Raw genomic sequence first — 18,960 nt, forward strand, 5'->3', positions numbered from 1 at the left:
GGTGCCTGGTAGGACAGCAGGGGCGGGTAGATTGAGGTTGCCCTCTGCCAGTCTGGATCCGAAGGCACTGCGACCCAAGACACCTCCATCGCTCTCACGCCCGTATGCGCCAACATCTACATAAATGAATCTGTAGTTGGCATCAGCAGCAGCCAGGGAATTTTGGAAAATTACGGTGAATACAATAAAAATACAACAACATTTATTTTCCTTCATTCGTTTTCTGTTAAACTTTCATTAGTAAACAATTGAAAATTGAAATTGAAAAAAAACCTTTGTAGTTGTAGTAGTCACTTCCCGATCGTGCTGGAGCTCTGAGTCTGACATGCTTCCCGTCAATCGCCCCGACACACAGGGGAAACTGCCACTGCCTCCAAAATTCCTCCGCTATGTCCTGCCACTGACCGCGGGAAGGAAAGGCCATGAACTCCCCCTGAAGGGCGTCCCAGATGGCAGAACACATCTCCTCCACGATGCCCGACACAGTGCTGGTGCCCATCTTGTAGCTCGCCGAAAGAGCTTGCAGGCCGATGCCGGTTGCCAGGTACCTCAAGGTAACCGCAAGCCTTTGGGTAGCCCCGATCGGGTTCCGGTGGTTTTGGTGCGAGTCGGGAAGGTAACGGATGACTCGCGAAAGGAGATCATCGAACTTTGGCGCCGACATACGGAAATATTGGAAATGCCTCTCCTCGTCCAGGCTTCGCATTGGAAGCACCAGAGAAACAAATTCCCCATCCCGATCTCGTGTGGTATTCAAAGGGCGCACATACCACCGCCTATCTCTGCGCTTCCTGCGTTGTCGTTGCCGGTGTAAAAGGAGCAATAAAATGCACTCTTCTTCCGTAGACATTTTGATCGGAATGGCACTCGGAATGTCACCGCAATATAAGACGCGAAAAAAACGGCGATTCTGCTGCCGCCCGTGGCGTAAGTGGTGTATTGCATGTAATGCAATACACCGCTACGCCCGCGACGTTCGCGTATGCTGTGTAGACTATGAAAGGAAGCGCGACGCTCGCATCACTCGCGTCGTTTACGCGCGTCGCTCGCGTCGACTATGTAAGGGCCCTAAGGCGCTGCGTTCAGGTCGCAGTCTCCTCTGGAGGCGTGGGTTTGAATCCCTCTTCTGACATTATATTTGGATCTCGTTGATTGTGATAATCTGTTCAAACTTTGTAATATGGGGAACATTTGGAAATGGTAAGGAGATTTAAACTCAAAATGACTGGCTGGCTGCGGTGGGGTAGTGTAAGTGGGTAATGAGAGGGGGGTCTTTCTGTCTCAATCTGTGTGTGTGCACGTCCGTGTCTGTGCATTAGTTTATGTAAGTAGTGTAATCCATGTAACTATGGTAAGGTTACAACGCATGGTAGCTGGGGTTTAATATGGGTCCATGTTTCACGGACATTTGAACATACCAGAGCAGTAACCATGATGGTGTGTTGTCTTTATTGATTCGTAGGGTCTGTTACAATACGTCAGGATGGCCGAGCGGTCTAAGGCGCTGCGTTCAGGTCGCAGTCTCCTCTGGAGGCGTTGGTTCGAATCCCACTTCTGACATTATATTTGGATCTCGTTGATTGTTATTATCTGTTCAAACTATGTAAGATGGAGAACATTTGGAAAAGGTAAGGAGGTTTAAACTCAAAGTGACTGGCTGGCTACTTTGGGGTAGTAGAAAGGGGAAATGAGACGGGTGTCTTTCTGTCTCAATCTTTGTGTGCACGTCCGTGTCTGTGCATTAGTTTATGTAAGTAGTGTAATCCAAGTAACTATGGTAAGGTTACAGCACATGGTAGCTGGGGTTTATTATGGGTCCATGTATTACGGACATTTGTACATTCGAGAGCAGTAACCATGATGGCGTTTTGGGTTTATTGATTCTAAGGGTTTGATGTAATACATCAGGATGGCCGAGCGGTCTAAGGCGCTGCGTTCAGGTCGTAGTCTCCTCTGGAGGAGTGGGTTCGAATCCCACTTCTGACACTTCATTTGGATCTCTTTGATTGTGATTATCTGTTCAAACTTTGTAATATGGAGTACATTTGGAAAAGGTAAGGAGATTTAAACTCAAAGTGACTGGCTGGCTACTGTGGGGTAGTGGAAATTGTAAATGAGAGGGGTGTATTTCTGTCTCAATCTGTGTGTGAGTGTGCTCGTGAACCTGCGTGTGTGCATTAGTTTATGTAAGTAGTGTAATCCAAGTAACTATGGTAAGGTTACAGCACATGGTAGCTGGGGTTTATTATCGGTCCTTGATTTACGGCCATTTGAACATACGAGAGCAGTAACCATGATGGTGTGTTGTGTTTATTGATTCGTAGACTAGGTAAAAAAACGTCAGGATGGCCGAGCGGTCGAAGGCGCTGCGTTCAGGTCGCAGTCTCCTCTGGAGGCGTGGGTTCGAATCCCACTTCTGACACTACATTTGGATCTCGTTGTTTGTGATTTTCTGTTCAAACTTTGCAATATGGAGAACATTTGGAAAAGGTAAAGAGATTTAAACTCAAAGTGACTGGCTGGCTGCGGTGGGGTAGTGTAAATGGGTAATGAGAGGGGTGTCTTTTTGTCTCAATCTGTGTGTGTGCACGTCCGTGTCTGTGCATTAGTTTATGTAAGTAGTGTAATCCATGTAACTATGGTAAGGTTACAGCGCATGGAAGCTGTGGTTTATTATCGGTCCTTGTTTTACGGACATTTGAACATACGAGAGCAGTAACCATGATGGCGTGTTGTGTTTATTGATTTGAAGGGTCTGTTGAAAGATGTCAGGATGGCCGAGCGGTCTCAGGCGCTGCGTTCAGGTCGTAGTCTCCTCTGGTGGCGTGGGTTCGAATCACACTTCTGACGTTACATTTGGCTCTCGTTGATTGTGATTATCTGTTCAAACTTTGTAACATGGAGAACATTTGGAAAAGGTAAGGAGATTTAAACCCAAAGTGACTGGCTCGCTACGGTGGGGTAGTGGAAATTGGAAATGAGAGAGGTGTCTTTCTGTCTCAATCCGTGTGTGAGTGTGCTCGTGAACCTGCGTGTGTGTGCATTTGTTAATGTAAGTAGTGTAACCCATGTAACTACGGTAAGGTTACAGAGCATGGTAGCTGGGGTTTATTATCGGTCCTTATTTTACGGACATTTGAACATACGAGAGCAGTAACCATGATGGTGTGTTGTGATGATTGATTCGAAGGGTCTGATGCAATACGTGAGGATGGCCGAGCGGTCTAAGGCGCTGCGTTCAGGTCGCAGTCTCCTCTGGAGGCGTGGGTTCGAATCCCACTACTGACATTACATTTGGCTCTCGTTGATTGTGATTATCTGTTCAAACTTTGTAACATGGAGAACATTTGGAAAAGGTAAGGAGATTTAAACTCAAAGTGACTGGCTGGCTACGGTGGGGTAGTGGAAATTGGAAATGAGAGGGGTGTCTTTCAGTCTCAATCTGTGTGTGCGTGTGCTCGTAAACGTGCGTGTGTGTGCATTAGTTTACGTAAGTAGTGTAACCCATGTAACTATGGTAACGTTACTGCGCATGGTAGCTGGGGTTTATTATCGGTCCTTGTTTTACGGACATTTGAACATACAAGAGGCAAGGCAAGGCAACTTTATTTGTATAGCACTTTTCATACACAAGGCAGACTCAAAGTGCTTCACATATAAACATTGTCATACAATAAAATAAAATAATAGATAAGTAAAAGAAAAACATATGCAAAGAAATGGCTAAAATAGAAAAAGGCATTTTAGTATTAAAATAGAAAATAGAGGCAAAGTTAAAAAGCTTTTTAGAAAGTGTAATGTATTTAAGATTTTAGCAGAAGGCTATAGCAAACATAAAAGTCTTCAGTCTTGTTTTAAAGGTGCTCAGAGTTGGGGCAAGTCTTAAATCCTCTGGGAGTTTATTCCAGCTATTTGTTGCATAGTAACTAAATCCTGCTTTCCCATGTTTTGTGTTTACTCTGGGGATAATTAACAGATTGGTCTCAGAGGATCTTAGTGGTCTAGAAGGCTGATGTAGTGGAAGCATATCGGTTAAATATTTTGGGCCTAAACCATGTAGGGATTTATAGGTTAGCAACATGATTTTAAAATCAATTCTCTGACCTACAGGAAGCCAATGTAACGATTTCAGAATTGGTGTAATATGATCAAATTTTTTGGTCTTTGTTAGAACTCTAGCAGCAGCATTTTGAACAAGCTGAAGCTTCCTCAGAGTTTGTTTTGGGAGACCTGTGAGGAGACCATTGCAGTAATCAAGCTTACTAGTGATAAAGGCATGTACAAGTTTTTGTAAGTCTTCGGTGGACATGAGCCCTCTAAGTCTTGCTACATTTTTAAGGTGATAATATGCCGATTTTGTAACTGATTTGATGTGACTGTCAAAATGTAAATCTGAATCCATGATAACCCCTAGATTTCTGGCTTTGATTGAGGTTTTCAAGGACAGAGAGTGAAGGTGTTGGGTTACTTTAAGCCTTTCCGTTTTAGAACCAAATACAATTATCTCTGTTTTGTCCTCATTTAGTTGAAGAAAATTTCGGCACATCCATTCTTTCACTTGCTCAATGCACTGGCACAGCAGATCTATGGGCCGATAGTCATTTGGTGATAGCGATACATAGATTTGCGTGTCATCAGCATAGCAATGATGGTCAATATTGTTATTTTGCATGATTTGCCCTAGTGGGAGCATGTAGATGTTGAATAAAGAGGGTCCTAAGATCGAACCTTGTGGGACTCCACATGTCACGTTGGTTGATTCTGATACAAAGTCGCCAATGGAAACAAAGTAGTTCCTATTTTGTAGGTAGGACCTGAACCAATTTAAGACAGTGCCTGAAAGCCCCACCCAGTTTTCCAACCTTTCCAGAAGTAATGTATGGTCTACAGTGTCGAATGCAGCACTGAGGTCAAGTAGCATTAGTATTGAGGTTTTGCCAGAGTCTGTGTTAAGACGGATGTCGTTTACAACTTTAATAAGGGCGGTCTTAGTGCTGTGCAGGGGTCGAAATCCTGATTGGAAGGTGTCATAGCAACCAGTTGATGCCAGGAAGTGATTTAGTTGCTGGAGGACAACTTTCTCAATGATTTTACTTATGAAGGGTAGATTTGATATTGGTCTGTAGTTGTTAATAATAGAGGCATCTAGGCTCCGCTTTTTTAAAAGGGGTTTAATAACTGCAGTTTTCAAAGCTTTTGGGAACTTGCCTGACTGGAGAGAGTTGTTAACTATCTGCAATATGTCTACTGCTAGGCAGTCGAAAACATTCTTAAAGAGGTTGGAAGGTATAGTATCAAGGCAACAGGTGGATGGCTTTAGTTGTGTCACAGTTTCCACAAGATTTTGAGAGTCTATAACATCAAAGCATGCCATCCTTGCCACGTAATTTTTGCCTGAACAGGGTGGTAGTCCAACATTTTTGTTTGACGTGGAGATATTGATGGCGCGTCTGATACCTTCAATTTTTTCAATATAAAAAGCTGCAAACTCATTGCATTTTTGCGTGGAATGGAGATCAGGTGGAATTTCTGTTGGGGGGTTGGTCAGTCTGTCAACAGTTGCAAATAGGGTTTTTGCATTATTAGTGTTGGTTTTAATGATATTGCAGAAAAATGTTTCTCTAGCATTTTTTAAGTCTAAATTGTAGGCACGGAGGCTCTCTTTATAGATATCATGGTGAATATGAAGTTTTGTTTTACGCCAGATGCGTTCAACCTTCCTGCATTCTTTTTTCTGTGCTGTTACAGAAGCAGCTTTTCTCCAGGGTGCCATTTGCTTTCCAGAAATCGTTTTAACCTTATAAGGTGCAATGACATCTATGACTTTCAAAATTTTCAAATTAAAGTTTTCTACAAGATCATCGGCAGAACATGGGTTTAGAGGTGGTAGCAAGGAGATGGCCTTTTTAAAAAGTACATTAGAATCTTCATTGATATACCGTTTTTTGACAGTGTTTGATTTTGTCTGTATGTCGGGAATAAAAGATATGTTAAAGAAAACACAAAAGTGGTCAGACCAGGAAGGATCAGTCACAGAGAGATCAGAAACATTGAGGCCCTTTGTGATAACCAGGTCTAGAGTGTGCCCCTTACAATGAGTAGCCTCTTTCACATGTTGAGACAGTTCAAATGTGTCCAAAATGGTAAAAAGTTTTTTTGCACACTTGTCATTCAAATCATCAGTATGAAAATTGAAGTCACCAGTTATAACTAGACAGTCAAATTCTGTGGAGATGCTAGACAATAATTCTGTGAAGTCATCGAAAAAGAGCAGTAACCATGATGGCGTTTTTTGTTGATTGATTCGAAGCGTCTGAAGAAATACGTCAGGATTGCCGAGCGGTCAAAGGCGCTGCGTTCAGGTCGCAGTCTCCTCTGGAGGTGTGGGTTTGAATCCCTCTTCTGACATTATATTTGGATCTCATTGATTGTTATTATCTGTTCAAACTATGTAATATGGAGAACATTTGGAAAAGGTAAGGAGGTTTAAACTCAAAGTGACTGGCTGGCTACGGTGGGGTAGAGGAAATGGGTAATGAGAGGGGTGTCAATCTGTCTCAATCTGTGTGTGTGCACGTGCATGTGTGTGCATTAGTTCATGTAAGTAGTGTAATCCATGTAACTATGGTAAGGTTACAGAGCATGGTAGCTGGGGTTTATTATCGGTCCTTGTTTTACGAACATTTGAACATACGAGTGCAGTAACCATGATGGTGTGTTGTGTTGATTGATTCGAAGGGAAATGTTGAAATACGTCAGGATGGGCGAGCGGTCTAAGGCGCTGGGTTCAGGTCGCAGTCTCCTCTGGTGGCGTGGGTTAGAATCCCACTTCTGACACTACAATTGGATCTCGTTGTTTGTGATTATCAGTTCAAACTTTGTAATATGGGGAACATTTGGAAAAGGTAAGGAGTTTTAAACTCAAAATGATTGGCTGGCTGCGGTGGGGTAGTGTAAAAGGGTAATGAGAGGGGTGTCTTTTTGTCTCAATCTGTGTGTGTGCACGTCCGTGTCTGTGCATTAGTTAATGTAAGTAGTGGAACCCATGTAACTATGGTAACGTTACAGCGCATGATCGCTGGGGTTTATTATCGTCCTTGTTTTACGGACATTTGAACATACGAGAGCAGTAACCATGATGGTGTGTTGTGTTTATTGATTCGTAGACAATGTTAAAAAACGTCAGGATGGCCGAGCGGTCTACGGCGCTGCGTTCAGGTCGCAGTCTCCTCTGGAGGCGTGGGTTAGAATCCCAAATCTGACACTACAATTGGATCTTGTTGTTTGTGATTATCTGTTCAAACTTTGTAATATGGAGAACATTTGGAAAAGGTAATGAGATTTAAACTCAAAGTGACTGGCTGGCTGCGGTGGGGTAGTGTAAATGGGTAATGAGAGGGGTGTCTTTTTGTCTCAATCTGTGTGTGTGCACGTCCGTGTCTGTGCATTAGTTTATGTAAGTAGTGTAATCCATGTAACTATGGTAAGGTTACAGCGCATGGAAGCTGTGGTTTATTATCGGTCCTTGTTTTACGGACATTTGAACATACGAGAGCAGTAACCATGATGGTGTGTTGCGTTGATTGATTCGAAGGGTCTGATACAAAACGTCAGGAAGGCCGAGCGGTCTAAGGCGCTGCGTTCAGGTCGCAGTCTTCTCTGGAGGCGTGGGTTCGAATCCCACTTCTGACATTTCATTTGGCTCTCGTTGATTGTGATTATCTGTTCAAACTTTGTGACATGGAGAACATTTGGAAAAGGTAAGGAGATTTAAACTCAAAGTGACTGGCTGGCTATGGTGGGGTAGTGGAAATTGGAAATGAGAGGGGTGTCTTTCTGTCTCAATCTGTGTGTGCGTGTGCTCGTAAACGTGCGTGTGTGTGCATTAGTTTACGTAAGTAGTGTAACCCATGTAACTATGGTAACGTTACAGCGCATGGTAGCTGGGGTTTATTATCGGTCCTTGTTTTACGGACATTTGAACATACAAGAGCAGTAACCATGATGGCGTTTTTTGTTGATTGATTCGATGCGTCTGAAAAAATACGTCAGGATTGCCGAGCGGTCTAAGGCGCTGCGTTCAGGTCGCAGTCTTCTCTGGTGGGGTGGGTTCGAATCCCACTTCTGACACTACATTAGGATCTCGTTGATTGTGATAATCAGTTCAAACTTTGTAATATGGGGAACATTTGGAAATGGTAAGGAGATTTAAACTCAAAATGACTGGCTGGCTACGGTGGGGTAGTGTAAGTGGGTAATGAGAGGGGGGTCTTTCTGTCTCAATCTGTGTGTGTGCACGTCCGTGTCTGTGCATTAGTTTATGTAAGTAGTGTAATCCATGTAACTATGGTAAGGTTACAACGCATGGTAGCTGGGGTTTATTATGGGTCCATGTTTTACGGACAGTTGAACATACCAGAGCAGTAACCATGATGGTGTGTTGTTTTTATTGATTCGTAGGGTCTGTTATAAAACGTTAGGATGGCCGAGCGGTCTAAGGTGTTGCATTCAGGTCGTAGTCTCCACTGGAGGCGTGGGTTCGAATCCCACTTCTGACACTTCATTTGGATCTCTTTGATTGTGATTATCTGTTCGAACTTTGTAATTTGGAGAACATTTGGAAAAGGTAAGGAGATTTAAACTCAAAGTGACTGGCTGGCTAAGGTGGGTTAGTGGAAATTGTAAATGAGAGGGTTGTCTTTCTGTGTGTGAGTGTGCTCGTGAACCTGCGTGTGTGCATTAGTTAATGTAAGTAGTGGAACCCATGTAACTATGGTAACGTTGCAGCGCATGATCGCTGGGGTTTATTATCGGTCCTTGTTTTACGGACATTTGAACATACGAAAGCAGTAACCATGATGGTGTGTTGTGTTTATTGATTCGTAGACTATGTTAAAATACGTCAGGATGGCCGAGCGGTCTAAGGCGCTGCGTTCAGGTCGCAGTCTCCTCTGGAGGCGTGGGTTAGAATCCCACTTCTGACACTACAATTGGATCTCGTTGTTTGCGATTATCTGTTCAAACTTTGTAATATGGAGAACATTTGGAAAAGGTAATGAGATTTAAACTCAAAGTGAATGGCTGGCTGCGGTGGGGTAGTGGAAATGGGTAATGAGAGGGGTGTCTTTTTGTCTCAATCTGTGTGTGTGCACGTCCGTGTCTGTGCATTAGTTTATGTAAGTAGTGTAATCCATGTAACTATGGTAAGGTTACAGCGCATGGAAGCTGTGGTTTATTATCGGTCCTTGTTTTACGGACATTTGAACATACGAGAGCAGTAACCATGATGGTGTGTTGCGTTGATTGATTCGAAGGGTCTGATACAAAACGTCAGGAAGGCCGAGCGGTCTAAGGCGCTGCGTTCAGGTCGCAGTCTTCTCTGGAGGCGTGGGTTCGAATCCCACTTCTGACATTTCATTTGGCTCTCGTTGATTGTGATTATCTGTTCAAACTTTGTGACATGGAGAACATTTGGAAAAGGTAAGGAGATTTAAACTCAAAGTGACTGGCTGGCTATGGTGGGGTAGTGGAAATTGGAAATGAGAGGGGTGTCTTTCTGTCTCAATCTGTGTGTGCGTGTGCTCGTAAACGTGCGTGTGTGTGCATTAGTTTACGTAAGTAGTGTAACCCATGTAACTATGGTAACGTTACAGCGCATGGTAGCTGGGGTTTATTATCGGTCCTTGTTTTACGGACATTTGAACATACGAGAGCAGTAACCATGATGGCGTTTTTTGTTGATTGATTCGAAGCGTCTGAAAAAATACGTCAGGATTGCCGAGCGGTCTAAGGCGCTGCGTTCAGGTCGCAGTCTTCTCTGGTGGGGTGGGTTCGAATCCCACTTCTGACACTACATTAGGATCTCGTAGATTGTGATAATCAGTTCAAACTTTGTAATATGGGGAACATTTGGAAATGGTAAGGAGATTTAAACTCAATATGAGTGGCTGGCTACGGTGGGGTAGTGTAAGTGGGTAATGAGAGGGGGGTCTTTCTGTCTCAATCTGTGTGTGTGCACGTCCGTGTCTGTGCATTAGTTTATGTAAGTAGTGTAATCCATGTAACTATGGTAAGGTTACAACGCATGGTAGCTGGTGTTTATTATGGGTCCATGTTTTACGGACAGTTGAACATACCAGAGCAGTAACCATGATGGTGTGTTGTTTTTATTGATTCGTAGGGTCTGTTACAAAACGTTAGGATGGCCGAGCGGTCTAAGGTGTTGCATTCAGGTCGTAGTCTCCACTGGAGGCGTGGGTTCGAATCCCACTTCTGACACTTCATTTGGATCTCTTTGATTGTGATTATCTGTTCGAACTTTGTAATTTGGAGAACATTTGGAAAAGGTAAGGAGATTTAAACTCAAAGTGACTGGCTGGCTACGGTGGGTTAGTGGAAATTGTAAATGAGAGGGTTGTCTTTCTGTCTCAATCTGTGTGTGAGTGTGCTCGTGAACCTGCGTGTGTGCATTAGTTAATGTAAGTAGTGGAACCCATGTAACTATGGTAACGTTGCAGCGCATGATCGCTGGGGTTTATTATCGGTCCTTGTTTTACGGACATTTGAACATACGAAAGCAGTAACCATGATGGTGTGTTGTGTTTATTGATTCGTAGACTATGTTAAAAAATGTCAGGATGGCCGAGCGGTCTAAGGCGCTGCGTTCAGATCGAAGTCTCCTCTGGAGGCGTGGGTTAGAATCCCACTTCTGACACTACAATTGGATCTCGTTGTTTGCGATTATCTGTTCAAACTTTGTAATATGGAGAACATTTGGAAAAGGTAATGAGATTTAAACTCAAAGTGAATGGCTGGCTGCGGTGGGGTAGTGGAAATGGGTAATGAGAGGGGTGTCTTTTTGTCTCAATCTGTGTGTGTGCACGTCCGTGTCTGTGCATTAGTTTATGTAAGTAGTGTAATCCATGTAACTATGGTAAGGTTACAACGCATGGTAGCTGGGGTTTATTATGGGTCTATGTTTTACGGACATTTGAACATACCGGAGCAGTAACCATGATGGTGTGTTGTTTTTATTGATTCGTAGGGTCTGTTACAATACGTTAGGATGGCCGAGCGGTCTAAGGTGTTGCGTTCAGGTCGTAGTCTCCTCTGGAGGCGTGCGTTTGAATCCCACTTCTGACATTTCATTTGGCTCTTGTTGATTGTGATTATCTGTTCAAACTTTGTAACATGGAGAACATTTGGAAAAGGTAAGGAGATTTAAACTCAAAGTGACTGGCTGGCTACGGTGGGGTAGTGGAAATTGGAAATGAGAGGGGTGTCTTTCTGTCTCAATCTGTGTGTGCGTGTGCTCGTAAACGTGCGTGTGTGTGCATTAGTTTATGTAAGAAGTGTAACCCATGTAACAATGGTAACGTTACAGCGCATGGTAGCTGGGGTTTATTATCGGTCCTTGTTTTACGGACATTTGAACATACGAGCGCAGTAACCATGATGGCGTTTTTTGTGGATTGATTCGAAGGGTCTGATTAAATACGTCAGGATGGCCGAGCGGTCTAAGGCGCTGCGTTCAGGTCGCATTCTCCTCTGGAGGCGTGGGTTCGAATCCTACTACTGACATTATATTTGGCTCTCGTTGATTGTGATTATCTGTTCAAACTATGTAATATGGAGAACATTTGGAAATGGTAAGGAGATTTAAACTCAAAATGACTGGCTGGCTACGGTGGGGTAGTGTAAGTGGGTAATGAGATGGGGGTTTTTCTGTGTGTGTGCACGTCCGTGTCTGTGCATTAGTTTATGTAAGTAGTGTAATCCATGTAACTATGGTAAGGTTACAGCACATGGTAGCTGGGGTTTATTATGGGTCCATGTTTTACGGACATTTGTACATACGAGAGTAGTAACCATGATGGCGTTTTGGGTTTATTGATTCGAAGGGTTTGATGATTTACATCAGGATGGCGGAGCGGTCTAAGGCGCTGCGTTCAGGTCGTAGTCTCCTCTGGAGGCGTGGGTTTGAATCCCTCTTCTGACATTATATTTGGATCTCATTGATTGTTATTATCTGTTCAAACTATGTAATATGGAGAACATTTGGAAAAGGTAAGGAGGTTTAAACTCAAAGTGACTGGCTGGCTACGGTGGGGTAGAGGAAATGGGTAATGAGAGGGGTGTCAATCTGTCTCAATCTGTGTGTGTGCACGTGCATGTGTATGCATTAGTTCATGTAAGTAGTGTAATCATTGTAACTATGGTAAGGTTACAGAGCATGGTAGCTGGGGTTTATTATCGGTCCTTGTTTTACGAACATTTGAACATACGAGTGCAGTAACCATGATGGTGTGTTGTGTTGATTGATTCGAATGAAAATGTTGAAATTCGTCAGGATGGCCGAGCGGTCTAAGGCGCTGCGTTCAGGTCGCAGTCTCCTCTGGTGGTGTGGGTTCGAATCCCACTTCTGACACTACATAAGGATCTCGTTGATTGTGATAATCAGTTCAAACTTTGTAATATGGGGAACATTTGGAAATGCTAAGGAGATTTAAACTCAAAATGACTGGCTGGCTACGGTGGGGTAGTGTAAGTGGGTAATGAGATGGGTGTTTTTCTGTCTCAATCTGTGTGTGTGCACGTCCGTGTCTGTGCATTAGTTTATGTAAGTAGTGTAATCCATGTAACTATGGTAAGGTTACAACGCATGGTAGCTGGGGTTTAATATGGGTCCATGTTTTACGGACATTTGAACATACCAGAGCAGTAACCATGATGGTGTGTTGTTTTTATTGATTCGTGGGGTCTGTTACAATACGTTAGGATGGCCGAGCGGTCTAAGGTGTTGCGTTCAGGTCTTAGTCTCCTCTGGAGGCGTGGGTTCGAATCCCACTTCTGACACTTCATTTGGATCTCTTTGATTGTGATTATCTGTTCAAACTTTGTAATATGGAGAACATTTGGGAAAGGTAATGAGATTTAAACTCAAAGTGACTGGCTGGCTACGGTGGGTTAGTGGAAATTGTAAATGAGAGGGTTGTCTTTCTGTCTCAATCTGTGTGTGAGTGTGCTTGTGAACCTGCTTGTGTGCATTAGTTAATGTAAGTAGTGGAACCTATGTAACTATGGTAACGTTACAGCGCATGTTCGCTGGGGTTTATTATCGGTCCTTGTTTTACGGACATTTGAACATACGAGAGCAGTAACCATGATGGTGTGTTGTGTTTATTGATTCGTAGACTATGTTAAAAAACGTCAGGATGGTCGAGCGGTCGAAGGCGCTGCGTTCAGGTCGCAGTCTCCTCTGGAGGCGTGGGTTAGAATCCCACTTCTGACACTTCAATTGGATCTCGTTGTTTGTGATTATCTGTTCAAACTTTGTAACATGGAGAACATTTGGAAAAGGTAAGGAGATTTAAACTCAAAGTGACTGGCTGGCTACGGTGGGGTAGTGGAAATTGGAAATGAGAGGGGTGTCTTTCTGTCTCAATCTGTGTGTGCGTGTGCTCGTAAACGTGCGTGTGTGTGCATTAGTTTACGTAAATAGTGTAACCCATGTAACTATGGTAACGTTACAGCGCATGGTAGCTGGGGTTTATTATCGGTCCTTGTTTTACGGACATTTGAACATACGAGAGCAGTAACCATGATGGCGTTTTTTGTTGATTGATTCAATGGGTCTGTTGAAATACGTCAGGATGGCCGAGCGGTCTAAGGCGCTGCGTTCAGGTCGCAGTCTCCTCTGGAGGTGTGGGTTTGAATCCCTCTTCTGACATTATATTTGGATCTCGTTGATTGTTATTATCTGTTCAAACTATGTAATATGGAGAACATTTGGAAAAGGTAAGGAGGTTTAAACTCAAAGTGACTGGCTGGCTACTTTGGGGTAGTAGAAAGGGGAAATGAGACGGGTGTCTTTCTGTCTCAATCTTTGTGTGCACGTCCGTGTCTGTGCATTCGTTTATGTAAGTAGTGTAATCCATGTAACTATGGTAAGGTTACAGCACATGGTAGCTGGGGTTTATTATGGGTCCATGTTTTACGGACATTTGTACATACGAGAGCAGTAACCATGATGGCGTTTTGGGTTTATTGATTCGAAGGGTCTGATGCAATACGTCAGGATGGCCGAGCGGTCTAAGGCGCTGCGTTCAGGTCGTAGTCTCCTCTGGAGGCGTGGGTTCGAATCCGACTTCTGACACTTCATTTGGATCTCTTTGATTGTGATTATCTGTTCAAACTTTGTAATATGGAGAACATTTGGAAAAGGTAAGGAGATTTAAACTCAAAGTGACTGGCTGGCTACTGTGGGGTAGTGGAAATTGTAAATGAGAGGGGTGTCTTTCTGTCTCAATCTGTGTGTGAGTGTGCTCGTGAACGTGCGTGTGTGTGCATTAGTTTACGTAAGTAGTGTAACCCATGTAACTATGGTAACATTACTGCGCATGGTAGCTGGTGTTTATTATCGGTCCTTGTTTTACGGACATTTGAACATGCGAGAGCAGTAACCATGATGGCGTTTTTTGTTGATTGATTCGAAGCGTCTGAATAAATACGTCAGGATTGCCGAGCGGTCTAAGGCGCTGCGTTCAGGTCGCAGTCTCCTCTGGAGGTGTGGGTCCGAATCCCACTTCTGACATTACATTTGGCTCTCGTTGATTGTGACTATCTGTTCAAACTTTGTGACATGGAGAACATTTGGAAAAGGTAAGGAGATTTAAACTCAAAGTGACTGGCTGGCTACGGTGGGGTAGTGGAAATTGGAAATGAGAGGGGTGTCTTTCTGTCTCAATCTGTGTGTGCGTGTGCTCGTAAACGTGCGTGTGTGTGCATTAGTTTACGTAAGTAGTGTAACCCATGTAACTATGGTAACGTTACAGCGCATGGTAGCTGGGGTTTATTATCGGTCCTTGTTTTACGGACATTTGAACATACGAGAGCAGTAACCATGATGGCGTTTTTTGTTGATTGATTCAAAGGGTCTGTTGAAATACGTCAGGATGGCCGAGCGGTCTAAGGCGCTGCGTTCAGGTCGCAGTCTCCTCTGGAGGCGTGGGTTCGAATCCCACTTCTGACATTATATTTGGATCTCGTTGATTGTTATTATCTGTTCAAACTACGTAATATGGAGAACATTTGGAAAAGGTAAGGAGGTTTAAACTCAAAGTGACTGGCTGGCTACTTTGGGGTACAGGCGCGCAGATGGGGGGGGGGGCAGGGGGGACATGTCCCCCTCAGATTCATAGTGACCCCCCCCACTCTGTCCCTACATAAGGCGACAAACATCACCGGTAAAACGGAGAATTAATGTTCCGTTAGTTCGACTAATTTACATGCAGCGCGCATTGAGAGCCTGGCGTTTGTGTGCTACGACTAATGGTGCGTTCCAGTTGTGCACGAATGTCAGAATTTCCGTGCTCCAAGTCAGAATTTTAATCAGAACCCCCCGTGAAGTTGGATCTCCAACTCGGAAAGTCGGATTAATCTCACCAGCCAGACATAGAATTCATGCTATCTGCTTCTCACGTAAAAAGTAGTTACATGTTTTGTTTTTACGTTTGTGAGGCTGGGACGCGCTGGGAGCACTCAACTTAGGGGTTACGTTGTTCCGAGCTCCAAGTTCCGACTTTCAGTGTAAATTGAACAAACCATAAGGCACGACTCTCACTCCCCAGGGTCCTAAATAGGAACTGGTAGCTCAGCCGCGCCTGTACCTGTTGCGGTGATCATTATGACAGAGCGGGTGCAATGAAGAAACAAAATGAAGAAGCAAAAAACAATACAAGCGTTTTTTCAAAAAACAAACAAAGTAAGTAGGCTATCCTATCCTACGCCTGTTGCCTGTTGACTTTCCCAGATGTGGCAGCTAATCGTTTTGTAATGTTGAGCAGCTAGTGACATTAATAAACGGCATTTACTCTTACCTGAAGTAGGCTAAATGTAAAATAAAAGTATTTTTATGCCGTGGGTGAATAGCTTTAATGTTTTTTCAGCGCTAGCATAATAATACCTTGTCATTGTCTTTAGCTAGCTTGCTAGCGGTAGCTTATTAATTCATTAAATACTCCTCTGTAGCTAGCTATGTGTGTGCGTGTATGTGTATATATACAGAAGAATACAATATTATAATAACTATGGTGGATAGTAGTAGTGTGCTTTTCCAGGCACACTAATAAGAAACTGTTAAGTGAAATTATAAGATTTAAAATGTTAACATTATCCTCCTGGCCTGCAGGCAATTCCTGATGACAGTGAGGCAGGCCCTAGTCAGTCAAGAAAGAGACTGCATGAGGAAGGAGGGAAAGAAGGAATACAGACAAAAGAAGCAGGGACAGAACAAGGAGGGAAAGGAGGAATACAGACAGAAGAAGGGGACAGCCACAGTAGAAAAAGACAGCATGAGGAAGGAGAGAAAGAAGGAATACAGACAGAAGAAGGGGACAGCCACAGTAGAAAAAGACAGCATGAGGAAGGAGAGAAAGAAGGAATACAGACAGAAGAAGCAGGGACAGAACAAGGAGGGAAAGAAGGAATACAGACAGAAGAAGGGGACAGCCACAGTAGAAAAAGACAGCATGAGGAAGGAGAGAAAGAAGAACAAGGAGGGACAGGAGGCGACACAGATGGAAAGGAAGTTGACATGATAATGACATATACAAAGCCAAATCAACCTGACCCTAAAGTTTTTCAAAAACAAGTGCTCAAAGACCGGACACTGACATTCCAAAAAGCATGGTATGAGAAGTTTCCCTGGCTTCATGTTAGTATGGGTACTGATGGTGTTCTGTGTTTTCACTGCTCTAAATACTTTAAGACAGGGAAACCAGCACAGGCCAAGAGTATAGACCCAGCCTTTGTCAATGCTGGATTTAAAAACTGGAAAAAGGCACTTGAAAGATGTTCCATGCATGAGAAATCAGATGGTCACAAACTGGCTGTTACAACTGCTGCATATGAAAACAGGCCAGTTACTACACAGTTGAGCAGTGCAGTCAGTACACAACAGGCAGAAAACAGAACTAGCCTGTTAAAAATAATAGGAGCTGAGATGTTTCTGGCGAGGCAGGGATTGGCCTTTAGAGGGCATGGACATCATCAAGGTAACCTTGACCAGCTTCTGAAATACAAAGCTGTAGATGATCATGGTCATTCAGTAGCTGGTTATCTGCAAAGAGGGGGGTGCACACATCTTGGGATTGTCAAAATGAGCGGCTAAATTTGATGAGTTCATCAATTATCAGGAGAATTGCAGATGAGATCCGGTCCTTACCAGTGTTGCAGTATTCCATTATTATGGATGGGACAAGGGATGTCTCTGGTGTTGAGCAGGAGGCGCTGTGCCTACGGTATGTTGACACTGATTTGCTGGTGCACGAAGACTTCATAGGGTTGTATGAAGCAACTTCTACAACAGGTGAAAACCTTGCCAGGATAATTTCGGACGTTCTGTTGAGGCTGAATTTGCCAATATCAGGCCTCAGAGGTCAGGCATATGATGGAGCTGCGAATATGGCTGGAAAGTACTCAGGTGCACAGGCTGTTATTCAGCGAGTACAGCCACTAGCACCATATATACACTGTGGAGCACACTGTGTCAATTTAGTTACACAACAAGCTTGCTCAGCCTCGTGTGTTGTGCGAAATGCACTTGACTGGATACATGACCTTGGCACATTTTTTGGGCGGTCTGGTAAGTTGAAAGACAAATTTAAAGCCATTGTTGCAGCTGAAGGGGAAGGGCCAGCCCTGTCCATCAGGCCTTTATGTCCCACAAGGTGGACTGTACGCTCACCTGCTATCCGTGCTGTTCTCAGCCAATATGGGATGGTACTAAGTGCACTAGAGGAGATGGCTGCAAGTCATTCTGAGTCTGCAAGCAGGGCAGAGGGCTTACATGTTCGACTGCAACAGGGTAATGTTGTACTGGGACTTCTGCTTGCTTAAGATGTGATCAGTGAACTAGAGGTTCTAAACAAATCTCTCCAGAAAAAGACTCAGACAATGGAGGGCATGCTCTCTGCAGTCTCCTTGGTCCAAGACAGCTTAAAATCCAAAAGAAACACAGAACACTTTGAGGCAGTCTTTAAGGAGGCAGACGACAGGTGTGGGAATCTGTCTCTAGATCCCATTGTTCTACCACGCACACATAGGCCCCCTAAAAGATATTCTGGGCAGGCTCCTGCATACACACCTGGATCAGCTGTGGATTTTTACAGAGCAGAGTTCTACCGTGTCCTAGACACAGTAGATACACAAATTACTGAGAGGTTTATGCAACCAGGCATTCAAACATTAAAAGAACTGGAAAACTCACTCCTTACTCCCATTCTAAATGATGCAGCAGTTCGCAAATATCCTGAACTGAAAGAGGAAGACTTGAGAGTCCAACTGGCAATGTTTAAAAACAAGTACACGGTCAACACAACTGCAGATGCTGTGCATGCTTTGCAAGAAATGCCCCCTGAAGTCCGTGGCCTGTTTGATCAGGTAGAGACACTAGTGAGATTGTTGATGGTGGTGCCCATATCATCTGCTGAGGCAGAGCGCAGTTTCAGTGCGTTACGCAGATTAAAGACATGGTTGCGATCAACCATGACGCAAAAAAGACTAAATGGCATTGCTGTGTGCCATATTCATCAAGAGAGGCTTGACAGACTGGACAGACAAGACATTGCCCAGCAGTATGTTCAGGGTAATCAAAGGAGGAGAGATGTTTTTGGGTCCTTCAGTGAGTCTGCTTAGAGAGTAATTTTTTTGTCATTTTTTTCATTTATGTAAATATGTTGTTGTTTACACTTCTGAGTGTTATATACACAAATGTTTAAATAAATATTTTGCATAAGGTCAAGTAGGCCTTTGTTTAACAATGTTCACTGTTGTTTATCCATGATTTCAATTTAGAATTCTCCATTGGCTTTTTAGTGCAAACCATTGGCCCATAGGCTATTACGAAAGTAACTACTTGAGCGCTAGTTAAAGCCCAAATTACACAAAAATAACTTATTG

The 18,960-nt window shown here is 43.6% G+C and overlaps 2 non-coding genes across 2 annotated transcripts; both read left to right on the plus strand.

The window, feature by feature from the left end:
* Positions 1-2,339: 2,339 nt before the first annotated feature.
* Positions 2,340-2,422, plus strand: trnal-cag (transfer RNA leucine (anticodon CAG)). The gene has a single exon. It is a non-coding gene; the product is annotated as a tRNA-Leu (tRNA).
* Positions 2,423-14,948: 12,526 nt separating this feature from the next.
* Positions 14,949-15,031, plus strand: trnal-cag (transfer RNA leucine (anticodon CAG)). Its single transcript has one exon. It is a non-coding gene; the product is annotated as a tRNA-Leu (tRNA).
* Positions 15,032-18,960: the final 3,929 nt, after the last annotated feature.

This window comes from Gadus macrocephalus, chromosome 2, assembly GCF_031168955.1.
Source record: "Gadus macrocephalus chromosome 2, ASM3116895v1".
Taxonomy (NCBI): Eukaryota; Metazoa; Chordata; class Actinopteri; order Gadiformes; family Gadidae; genus Gadus; species Gadus macrocephalus.